General features: G+C 44.6%; 1 protein-coding gene across 50 annotated transcripts in view; it reads right to left on the bottom strand.

The window, feature by feature from the left end:
* Positions 1-12,783, bottom strand: part of LOC140396907 (calcium/calmodulin-dependent protein kinase type II subunit beta) — a 392,935-nt gene that overhangs the window by 224,407 nt on the left and 155,745 nt on the right. For 2 of the 50 annotated variants that reach the window (XM_072485793.1, XM_072485792.1), the window contains exon 1: positions 2,238-2,473. The exons of the other annotated variants lie outside the window; for them this stretch is intronic. The gene's annotated coding sequence lies outside the window, so the exon portion shown is untranslated. Of the gene's footprint in view, positions 1-2,237; positions 2,474-12,783 lie in introns of those variants that run through there. 50 annotated transcript variants of the gene reach the window in all.

The raw sequence follows: 12,783 nt of genomic DNA, 5'->3' as shown, positions 1-12,783 counted from the left end.
CACTCAGGCAATCCAAAATTGTTTTACAATCATTGGAGTGTTTTTTGAAGTACAGTTACTGTTGCAATATAGGGATCACAGCAGCTAATTTGCGCACAGCAAAACCCCACATGCAACAATAGCAAGATCATGTGTCTTTTTTTGTGACGTTGGTCCAAAATGAATATTCGTCAGCAGACCAGGGGAAATTCCACAGCTCTTCTTTACGCAGTACCTCAAGATCCTTGATACCCACCTGGGAGGGCAGTAGAGCGGAGCTGCTGTTTGGCTGCTGCGGGGGAAATTTGCATACGTCCGTGTGCTCACCCTAACTTGAAGGTGTACCTGAGCAAGAGGCCGTAGCTGTTCAAATGAAGACAAGCATCCGGCAGAGGGCAGTAGAGCAGAGCTGCTGATTGGCTGTTGCGGGGGATATTTGCATACGTCTGTGTGCTCACCCTAACTTGAAGGTGTACCTGAGCAAGAGACCCTAACTGTTCAAGCAAAGACAAGGATCCAGCAGAAGGCAGTAGAGCGGACATGCTGATTGGCTGTGTGCTCACCCTAACTTGAAGGTGGTTTGTGGAGGAGCTGTTGTCAAGTGACACTTAAACCCGAAACACTTCTTCAGTGTTTCCCTCCCTACCCCCTCCTCTAACCAAAACAAAACAACCGCTGTAAAGATCAAGAGGAAGGCTCGAGGGCAGGTAGAAGTAGAAAGAAGTTGAACCGTGATGTCACAGCCTGCAGGTAAGGGAATGGTTGGTGACTGGTAAGTAGTCTTTCTTTTGGCGCGGGGGGGGGGGGGGGGGGGGTAGCCCCGATCCGGCTGGTAACTTGGAATGTGGGCCGGGGGGGGGGCGAGTAGCCCGCCGATCCGGCAGATAACTTGGAATGTGAGGGGCCTGAACGGGCTGGTCAAGAGGGCCCGGGTGTTCGCGCACTTAAAAGGGACTGAAGGCAGACGTGGTTATGCTCCAGGAGACACATCTGAAGGTGGCAGACCAGGTTAGGCTGAGAAAGGGATGGGTAGGGCAGGTCTTTCATTCAGGGCTGGATGCGAAGAACAGAGAGGTTGCAATACAGGTGGGGAAGCGGGTGTCGTTCGAGGCACTGAATATTGTAGTGGGTAATGGAGGTTGAGATGTAATGGTGAGTGGTAGGTTGCAGGGGGTGCGGGTGATACTGGTGAACGTATATGCCCCGAATTGGGATGATGCCGGATTTATGAAACATGAAATTTATGAAAAATTTCATTTTCAGGAAGGATGTTACAAGTTACAGAGGGACATAGATAAGCTGCAGCGCTGGGCTGAGAGGTGGCAAATGGAGTTTAATGCAGAAAAGTGTGAGGTGATTCATTTTGGAAGGAATAACAGGAAGACAGAGTACTGGGCTAATGGTAAGATTCTTGGTAGTGTGGATGAGCAGAGATCTCGGTGTCCATGTACATAGATCCCTGAAAGTTGCCACCCAGGTTGAGAGGGTTGTTAAGAAGCCGTACGGTGTATTCGCTTTTATTGGTAGAGGGATTGAGTTTCGGAGCCATGAGGTCGTGTTGCAGCTGTGCAAAACTCTGGTGCGGCCGCATTTGGAGTAGTGTGCAATTCTGGTCGCCGCATTATAGGAAGGATGTGGAAGCATTGGAAAGGGTGCAGAGGAGATTTACCAGAATGTTGCCTGGTATGGAGGGAAGATCTTATGAGGAAAGGCTGAGGGACTTGAGGCTGTTTTCATTAGAGAGAAGAAAGTTAAGAGGTGACTTAATTGAGGCATACAAGATGATCAGAGGATTAGATAGGGTGGACAGTGAGAGCCTTTTTCCTCGGATGGTAATGTCTAGCACGAGGGGACATAGCTTTAAATTGAGGGGAGATAGATACAAGACAGATGTCAGAGGTAGGTTCTTTACTCAGAGAGTAATAAAGGCGTGGAATGCCCTGCCTGCAACAGTAGTGGACTCGTCAACACTAAGGGCATTCAAATGGTCATTGGATAGACATATGGACGACAAGGGAATAGTGTAGATGGGCTTTAGAGTGGTTTCACAGGTCGGCGCAACATCAAGGGCCGGTACTGCGCTGTAATGTTCTATAGAGACTCAATTCAATCTCTCATTCAAAAAAAGGCACTGCCAACAGTGCAGCACTCACTCCGTACAACTACAAAAATGACTTCACTGTGGATTTTATCCTCAAGGCTCTGGAGTGAGGCTTGAATCCACAACCTTTTAACTCAGAAGCAGAAGGGCTACTCACAGAGACACGGTTAACACTTTGAGCTTGCATTTCTTCTCCACTATGTGCCTGTCAGCTTAAAACTGAGCAGTGAAAAAATTCGATTCACATTCTCCATTCTTTTCTCGTTTCCATGGACACCGTATCATCCCCGAAATGATAACGGATGATGCACATGTTACTGCCAAAATGCCTTCCGATTTGTCCTTCAGATGGGCCAAGGTCAGAAAAAGATTGCGCACCAACAAACCTCTTAATGATCTATCACTGTGCTGTGGAACATTGGGCACAACCAACTCGGCAAAAGCACCAGGATTTTCATATATTGATTCATGAAGAAGATGGGGGTCGGTGCACGTTTGTTGGCAGTGATTTTAAATTATTTAACAGCACAGCATGGCAGCGCTGAAGGAGAGGAGGATGGGAATTAGTATTCCGGAGCCAGACTTTACTGCTCTGAAATGGAACAGAAACTACGACAGCCTACTCAATGTAAATAGACTCAGTAATGCAAAAGGAATACTGATTTAGTGCAATGATGTAAATGCCAATTTGATCTCACCAGAGCGAAGTGTAACCATGGCCAATTATAAATAACCGCATTGGTAGTTGTCTTGAGAATGCAAATTCTTCAATCTTGAATTCCCTATTTAGCAACAAATTATCATTCGTAACTGCGAATGAGACAATAAAAATGGTTTACGCTCAATGTAATAACTAATCATCAATGGTTTTCACACCATGTCTCATCCATCAAGATAGAGGAGGTGTGAGTGTGCACTGGCGTTCGCAATTAAATAGACACAAAAAGAACTGTACCTCCACATCCCATCTGCAGCTCCCCCCCCCCTCACCCCCCACTCCCCCCCCACCCTCAAGAAGTGCTATAAATTCAGTTTTAAAATGAATTTGACTTGATCAAAAGCTGCAAAACACGCGAGGACTTTGACCTTTGAGTTCTGCGACAGCCCCTCTAGCACGTTGTCAAGGTGAAAGTTGTGGAACTTGAACCTCACTTTCTCCTCACCACTCAGTGTAAATATGGGGATAAAATCCCAATCAGAATAAAGTGGAACAATATTTAACGCTGCCTGAGGATGATGTGAACACATCAGCAGCAACCTTCAGGATAAGCTTGTCAATTTAACAAGGCTGACAAGATGATTTCAAAATAATGTTCCCAGACCTCAGCTGTAGCACGTCATAGCATCTTAACGCAAAGGAGGCCAGTTGGCCCATCATGCCTGTGCTGGATTTCTGAAGGAGCTATCCAATTCATCCCACTTCCCTTGCTCTCTCCGTCCAGCACTGCTGATATTTTCTTTTCAAATATGCAACCAATTCACTTTCCAAAGTTGCTGCAGATTCTTCCATCACCACTTGTTAGAACCCTATAGTGCAGAAGTACATTCAGCCCATCAAGTCTGCATCAGCCCTCCAAAAGAGTACACAACACAGGCCCACTCTCTTGCCCATTGCACCCTATCCCCCCTCCCCGCATCCTAACCTGGACACAAAGGGACAATTTTATTTTTAGCATGACCAATCCTCCTAACCCGTACACATCTTTGGTCTGTGGGAGGAAACCGGAACACCCAGAGGAAATCCACGTAAGACGGAGAACATGCAAAGTCACCCAAGGTTGGAATCAAACCCAGGTCCCTGCCACTGCGAGGCAGCAGCGCTAACCACTGCGCTACTATGACATTCAGACAGTGCATTCCAGGTCATAATTAACTGAGTAAGGATAAAACTGCAATTACCTTAAATGTGTGTCCTCTGCATTAAGATCCTCCAGGTCACTGATAGGTGTCAAAAATAGTTCAACTTCCAACACCACTATGTAGGAAGCATCATTGTTTACTCTCCTCCAGTCCGAGAAACAACTACTTACCACCACTCCCTGCTTTCCCCCCCCATCCACCCACCCACCCACCCACCCTCAGTACACACAAACCTCAGACACAGGATACTTGTCATTTTTGCTAATGCAGAGATACCCAAGGTAGGTTACTAAACTACACAGCACGTTTGTCTCAGACACAGTGTTGCAGTATTTAAAAAAATCTGTACCATTTGTGAATTCACATCTTGGCTTTGTAAATATCTCAGAGATGACAAGAATGCAAATTAAACCACTGATTTCTGTCAGGAAGCAGATTGTCAGAGGTTAATGATGTATCAGGCCAGCAGCATGGTAAGATACCTTACCCCAGGAGCAAATAAATGGATCATATCAAACCCAATAGCATTCTATTGAAATACACAATATTTCAGACAGAGGGAGAGAGAAAGCTAAATTTATAGGTGAGGAGGAGGATGCGAGTTCAGTAAAGGCTCCCCCAATTCCTCGGTTTGTGGTCACCTCTTTGCCGAATGGCAAACCTTGTGATTGTAGTCTGTGACTAAAAGAGGGCTGGTCAATAGACAAGCCCTGGCAAAAAATTATAGGTTCATTTTCTCTCATAGAATATTCGAATCCCTACAATGCAGAAGGAGGCTATTCGGCCCATGAAGTCGGCACTGACCCTTGGAAAGAGCACCTTAACTAGGCTCACAACTCCACCCTATCCCCATAACCCAGGAATCCCACCTAACCTTTTGGACAATGAGGGACAATTTAGCATGGCAAATCCATCTAACCAGCATATGAGTGTACATATATGAGCGTGCAAACATTGGCTGACTCCTGGAGGCACTAACTCTCAGACAACACATACTCAAAAGGAAAACATTACCATATCAATAGAAAATGTTTACAAGGTTGTAGAAAAGTGATAACCTCCTGGAAATTCCTTCCCTGGCCCAGTTTGAAAGGTTCTTCCCTTAATTTCATAAAGTCTCTTGTCCCAGAATTTGGAATCACAAAGACTGTCATAATTTTCAAGCCATAAAATTTACTCAGATAGTTATTTGAGTACATCGTATGAGAATGAAGGTGTGGAAGAATTAAATGCCATGTTTAACCAATCAGAGGTTGAGAACTAATAATTGCCATTTAATGCTAACCAATTGTTCACAAACAATTCAGAGTTCATTTTGTTGGCCTGTTTTGCATTGTTATATTCACTGTTCATGATAACCCACACATACAAATTCTATCTTTGACCAAAATGTGGTGGTAATTGTAAAGTCACAGGGTTCAAGATGGTCAGCCAAGCTTCGAAGGAAATCAACTCTCTTTGAGAAGAATCTGAACTGCCTAAACCCATTGAAAATTCACAAAATTTCTCTCATATATGCCTTTCCTCGGGTCAGCATAGACTTAGCAAAATAATAAAGAGGGAGAAAGGTTTTTCTCTGTCTGCTAATTGCAGCAAATTATGTCATCTCATTCTCATGAACAGCCCTATGATATCACAAGAAGTATTCCCACGTTTCCTTTGAGTCAGGGTTATCTGACAGTCACCAGAGTGTCAATCAAGGAAACATGCTCAAGAGTTCATAGAATCCACTCTAATCATGGACCTGTCGTCTGTATCAGCAGCATGTCAGAGTCCTCCAAATGGTTGACTGTGAAGTATTTTGCCATGTGGCTTGTATTTAAAATCAAGGCTCCAGATGTGTAAGAACATGGGTGACCTAAATCGCTTAGTGCCAATCTCTTCACGATGGATTATCTGTACACTTTTGTTTGCACAGGGAATCATTCTACAATTGAAGATGGTGTGATGGTCCCCTGAATGAGTCAGCATATGCATGGCATATGCAGTATAACGTGGGTGACATGATTATCCACTTTGGTAGCAAAAATAGGACGGCAGATTATTATTTGAATGGGTGTAAATTGAGAGGTGGATACTTAGTGTCATAAAACCATATCACAAAGGAGCAGAATTAGGCCATTCAGCCCATCGAGTCTATTCCACCATTCAATCATGATGAAATGTTTCTTATCCCCATTCTACTGCCTTCCTGATTCCCAAATTAACCAAGAACCGATCTATCTCGGTCTTAAAGACACTCAGTGATTTGGCCTCCACAGCCTTCTACACCAATGAGTTCCATAGATTCACCACCCTCTGGCTCAAAAGAATTCCTCCTCATCTCGGTTTTAAAGGATCGTCCCTTTAGTCTGAGGCAGTGCCCTCGGGTTCTAGTTTTTCCTACTCGTGGAAACATCCTCTCCACGTCTACTCTATCTAGGCCTCTCAGTATCCTGTAAGTTTAAGTAAGATCCCCTCCTCATCCTTCTAAACTCTAACGAGTACAGATCCAGAGTCCGCAACCGCTTCTCATGACAAGCTTTTCATTCCGGGGATCATTCTGATGAACCTCCTCTGGACCCTTTCCAAGGCCAGCACGTCCTTCCTTAGGTATGGGGCCCAAAACTGCTCACAATACTCCAAATGGGGTCTGACCAGAGCCTTATACAGCCACAGAAGTACATCCCTGCTCTTGTATTCTCGCCCTCTTGACAGGAGCGCTCACATTGTATTTGCCTTCCTAACTGCTGACTGAACCTGCACATTAACCTTAAGAGAATCTTGAACTAGGACTCCTAAGAACCTTTGTGCTTCTGATTTCCGATGCCTTTTCCCATTTAGAAAATAGTGTCTGTCTTCATTCTTCCTACCAAAGTGCATAACCTCACATTTTTCCACATTGTATTCCATCCGCCACTTCTTTGCCCACTCTCCTTGCCTGTCCAAGTCCTTCTGCAACCTCCATGCTTCCTCAGCACTACATGTCCCTCCACATATCTTTGAATTATTTGCAAACTTAGCAACAACTCCCTCAGTTCATTCTTTCAGATTGTTAATGTATATTGAGAAAGGTTGTGGTCCCAGCACAGACCCCAGAGGCACACCACTCGTCACCGGCTGCCATCCTGAAAAAGGCCCCTTTATCCACACTTTCTGCCTTCTGCCAGTTAGCCAATCCTCTATCCATGCCATGTCGTCCTCATCCATCAATCACTGAAAATAAGCATGCCAGTACAGCAGGCAGTAAAGAAGTGAAATGGTATGTTGGCCTTCACAGCGAGAGGATTGGAGTACAGGAATAGGGATCTTTTACTACAATTGTATAGGGCATTGGTGAGGCCACACCTGGAGTATTGTGTGCAGTTTTAATGTCCCTATCTGAGGAAGGATGTTCTTACTATGGAGGGAGTGCAGCAAAGGTTTACCAGGCTGATTCCTGGGATGGTGAGACTGTCACATGAGGAGAGACTAAACCGATTAGGATTATATTCATTGGAGTTTAGAAGAGTGAGAAGGGATCTCATTGAAACTTATATAAAATTCTCACAGGATTAGATCGGGTCGATTCAGGAAGAATGTTCCCGATGGTGGGGGAGTCCAGAACTCGGATCATAGTTTGAGGATAAGTGGTAAACCTTTTAGGACTGAGGTGAGTAGACACCCAGAGAATGGTGAATCTGTGGAATTCAATACCACAAAAAGTAGTTGAGGTGAAAACATTGTGTAATTTCAAATGGAATTAGATATAGCTCTTGGGGCTAAGGGGATCGTGAGATATGGGGGTGGGGGAAGGCAGGATCAGGGTACTGAACTTGATGAATGGTGGAGCAGGCTTGAAGGGCCAAATCGCCTACTCTTGCTTATATTTTCTATTTATGTTTCTATGTATGTTTCTAAGTTACAGCGCCACAAGGAACAAATTCAGGAAGAAATTGAGGGTGGCACAGGCATTACCACTGCTACCTCACATAGTCAGGGACCCGGATTAGATTCTGACCTCGGTGACTGTGTGGAATTTGCACATTCTCCCTGTATCTGCATGGGAGTTCTGGTTTCCTCCAAAAGTCCAAAGATGTGCTTGGCCATACTAAATTGCCCCTTCGTAGCCAGTGGTTAGGTGGGGTTACGGGGATAGGGTGGAGGTTTGAACCTAGGTAGTGTGCTCTTTTGGAGGGTCGGCACAAACGCAATGGGCTGAATTGCCTCCTTCTGCACTGTAGGGATTCTATGATTCTCAAAATAGGAAGAGGCATAAAAATAAATCGGATTTCCAGGATTCAGGGAAATTGCTCTGGGAACCCATGATATGGAGACAGGTGACCTTGCTGGTCGCTGTTTTTTGGTGCAAGGTGAATAGAAATGTAACCAGTGGGATTTATGACAACATATTTATAATCACATCTTCAATGTCGCATCTTCAAATGCCAAGGTGCTTCACTGCAGCATTATTGGATAAAATTTGACACTGAACTATGTATGGAGATATGGGGACAGAGAACCAAAGTTTGGTCAAATATTTAGCTTTGAATCAGCAACTTAGAGAGATGAAAAAGTTTAGGGTCTAGGCAGCTGTGGACACAGCTACCAATGAGGGAGTGATGAAAATCTGGTTTGTTCAAGAGGTCACAACTGGACAAGTACAGATATCTCAATAATTGTTGTTGGGCCAGAGGCAGTTACAGAGAGAAGCAGAGCGGAAGGCCATGGAAGAATTTGAAAAAAATAATGAGGTTATAAATTGATTGGAGTAGTTTGGGACGCTGAAGATGTTTTTAATTAAAAAATATATCCAATGAACATGATTCAAAGCACAAACCCTATTCATTCTGTTTCAACATGGGTAATAATTATCTAGTAGAGACTAAACTTCACATTTCAGGATGTTGTGAAAAGTGAGGAAACACTCAGATAAGGTGCTTTCACTTCTGTCACACAGTGATCCAAAGCCAATTCAAGTATACCATTCTGCATTGCTCGCCCTGGAATCAATTCCACCCAATAATCTCCCATGATTTATCCCTAATCAACAACAACTAGCAATGTTCGGCCACACAAAGTCTTGCCAGGCCTTCTTCGCACCTCCCAAGCTCTGCTTACCTCGCAGCACTCGCTCGAGTGGCTGGGCCATCTTGTGTGCACCTGGCTGGCTGCCCCGCGCTGGAATGCTGCATGTTTCATTTCAAGTCCGACTCTGGTTTACCCTTGTTGCCAGATGCAAAGATGTACTCCCAGAGGCGTTTTAAGTTGAATAAACTTTATTTCCAAGGTTACTTCATTAGCCGCATGCTAATCCATTGTACACGCTTTCTAATTAAGAACTCTGCTCCCGGAGAGAGATTCCCCATGCTAGGGACTGATTAGGTGACCCTTACTCAGTAAGGCCGGTCTTAAAATGACAATGACCACACATGCCAAATCTGTTTTTAATTCTGTGAATTCAAATTTCACCAAGTGCTATGGTGGGATTTGAACTCATGTTCCCAGAACATTAGAGCGTCTTCTGTGGAATACTTGCGACATTTCCACTAAACACCAGCAAATACTATCCCTTCATTGCCGTATGAAATGCGAGAAGAAAGAAGCCAAAGTGGTGAACTGTAGCTAAGTGGTAAATTGCACAAACAATTTGGGTTCAACATGTTCAACCAGATTGAATACTGAGCTCAGAATATGTCAAGAGACTCAACCTTTCCTGCCCACTGTTTAGCATGCATGTTTTATAGCGCATGCATGTGCTATATTTATGAACCACACAACCCTGCCATGGCAATCTCTGCAAGACGTGCCAGATCATTACACGTGAGAACACCACCCACCAGGTACGCGGTACATACTCGTGCGACTCGGCCAACGTCGCCTACCTCATACGCTGCAGGAAAGGATGTCCCGAAGCATGGTACATTGGCGAGACCATGCAGACGCTGCGACAACGAATGAATGGACATCGCGCGACAATCACCAGGCAGGAATGTTCCCTTCCAGTCGGGGAACACTCAGCAGTCAAGGGCATTGAGCCTCTGCTCTCCGGGTAAGCGTTCTCCAAGGCGGCCTTCAGGACGCGCGACAACGCAGAATCACCGAGCATAAACTTATAGCCAAGTTCCGCACACGAGTGCGGCCTCAACCGGGACCTGGGATTCATGTCGCATTACACTCATCCCCCACCATCTGGCCTGCGAAATCCTACCAACTGTCCTGGCTTGACACAATTCACACCTCTTTAACCTGGGGTTACCCCATCTCTGGATCTGTAAAGATTTAATCACCTGCTAATGGTCGCATTCCAAGCATTGTCTGGCATCTTTGAATTTGTCTATATCTATGTTTCTGGAACATACCTCTTCATTCACCTGAGGAAGGTACTATATTTATGAGAGCTATGAACACTTGACCTCAATGTTTCAAGACGTTTGTCAGCTTTTGAGGAGTATCTGACCATGAATGAAAACCTCATCTCGCAAAGAGGTTGTAATATCTGAATGTTCTGCCCCAAATACAGTAGTGTGTGTGTGTGAGAGAGTGAGTTGGGGGGATCCACAAAATACTCAAGCCTAAACTCTTAGGCTGAGCTAGGATATATAGAGACAGGCAAGCAAACTTGAAACGGGGTGAGATGTGCCTTGGAGCTTGTACAGGATAGGATGTCGTGTCACAGCAGGTTCTCCCCAGCAAATTGCTGAATCTTGCACACCATCACAAGCTGTTAGTCAGTGATGGGTAGTCGAGGAGCTATGCATGGCTCAATAACCCACACCCCTCAGTGATTGAGGTGGGAAACAAACAAAACTGGCCATCCCTGCACTTCATCCTGTACTTGGCACGAGCGACTGAGTTGGTGGTGTGTGATGTGTCCCATGGAGAGAATGTGGGAAGTATGGGATATGTTCAGCTGCAATTCCATTTGCCTGAGAATTTAGTACAATTACATGATTGAGGAAAAGACGATGGGAAGATCGGTAAATTAAAATCGGTGACATATAGGGGAAAGAAAGTGAAATTCATCTTTCCTAATTCCCATCTGACATTAACTTTCTGCCAGCAAGCTTAAGCCTACATTCAATGCCTCCCCAGACAAAACATATATTCATCACCAGCAACAGGCAGTGTGCTGTCACAAGGAAATGTCACTTCTCTACCAATGGAACAATTATGTTTAATTGATTTGATTTGTGTCTCACAGAACGGCTCTGTGGCTGTATTGTAAAGTTCAAGCCGGGATTGTACAGAATGCTCAAAAGGAAGTCAGCCATTGCATGCAGAAATTTGTCTACCTAATCCACCATCTGCACAAAAAGCTCAACACTCAGCCCAGAAGAATTCACAAAGTTAACACTTCAGCAGCACACAAGAGGGAAGGCCTGCAGGTTATTTGTTCTGTTGTCGTCGTCATGGTACAAGTAAGCTAGCTACCAAGATATCCTTAATGTCCAAAAGGGTCTGCCAAAGCTTTCAAAAGGGAAGGAAACCATTCAGGTTTATAGCACAGAAGTCGGCTGTTTGAGCATAAGGAAAGCTGTTTGCTAAACTAATCTCAAAATCACTGACAACGTGAGGAGAATATAAACTTGGCAACGTATCCTGGATTCAAATACATCCAGCATTATCACCATTAACTGAGAACCATCTTCAATTATTTGTGCTGGATACTTCAAACTTGGAAAAAATTGTTGTCCGTGGGCAACTGGGAAATTATAAAAAAAGAAACAAAGCAAGATATAAATGCTAGACAATGGGTAGAATGACATTAGATTTCAGCTTCCATCAGTTTACCACGCTCTGACCTCAGGTGTGGATTCAAATTCACTCTAAGTCTTATACACATAAAACAGTTGAAGCTGATCTTTAAATGCTGCATTGAGTGGCTATTGTAATGATAAACAAAGGCCCATTTTGTTTCTGGATCTGGTTCAGGTGGGTCTTGAAAGAAAACTTTTTTAGTCATTCATGGGATGTGGGCTTCGCTGGCAAGGAGTGGCGATATAGTTCCAAGTCACAATGTGTGTAGTTTGGAGGGGGAACATCCTGGTAATGGTGTCCCCATGCACCTGGTGACTTTGTCCTTCCAGGTGGTCGAAGTCATGGGTTTGGAAGATGTTGTCAGAGGAGCCTTGATAAGGTGCTGAGTGCATCTTGTAGACCCAACCATCTTCCTTTGTGCTAAATATACCTCAAACCAGTGGAGAGTTTTCTCTCCGATTCCCATTGACTCCAGTTTTGCTAGGGCTCCTTGAAGCCACACTCGGTCAAATGCAGCCTTGATGCCAAGGACAGTCCCTCTCACCTCACCGCTGGAGTTCAATGCTTTTGACCATGTTTGAACCAAGGCTATGATGAGGTCAGGAGCCGAGTGGCCCTGGACGAACCAAAACAGAGTGTCAGTGAGGTTATTGCTGAGCAAGTGCCACTTGATGATACTGTTGATGACCCCTTCTGTCACTTTAGTATTGATTGAGTGGAAACTGAAGGGGCAATAAATGGCTGGGTTCGATTGTCCTGCATTTTGTATACAGGACATACCTGGGTAATGTTCCACATTGTTGATTCGATGCCAATTTTGTAGCTCTGCTGAATCAGCTTCAGTACTATTGATGAAATGTTGTAGGGCCTTTGACTTTGCAGTATCTTGTGCCTTTTCCCGTTTCTTGATATGTCACACAAATCAGGAGAAACAGGTGGTTCTCCTCAGCAGCATTCTTTACTTGCAGTATTTTCCTTGTAATTTATCCATTCATTGGACATGGGCACCACTGCCAAGGCCAGCATTTGCCCTTTGTGAGGGAATATGGGCAGCATGGCAACAGTGGTTAGCATTGTTGCTTCACAGCTCCAGGGTCCCGGGTTCGATTCCCAGCTTGGCTCAG

This window comes from Scyliorhinus torazame, chromosome 20 (assembly GCF_047496885.1).
Source record: "Scyliorhinus torazame isolate Kashiwa2021f chromosome 20, sScyTor2.1, whole genome shotgun sequence".
NCBI lineage: Eukaryota > Metazoa > Chordata > Chondrichthyes > Carcharhiniformes > Scyliorhinidae > Scyliorhinus > Scyliorhinus torazame.
Note: the sequence above shows the minus strand (reverse complement) of the source record. Positions and strands in the feature narration are given on the sequence as shown.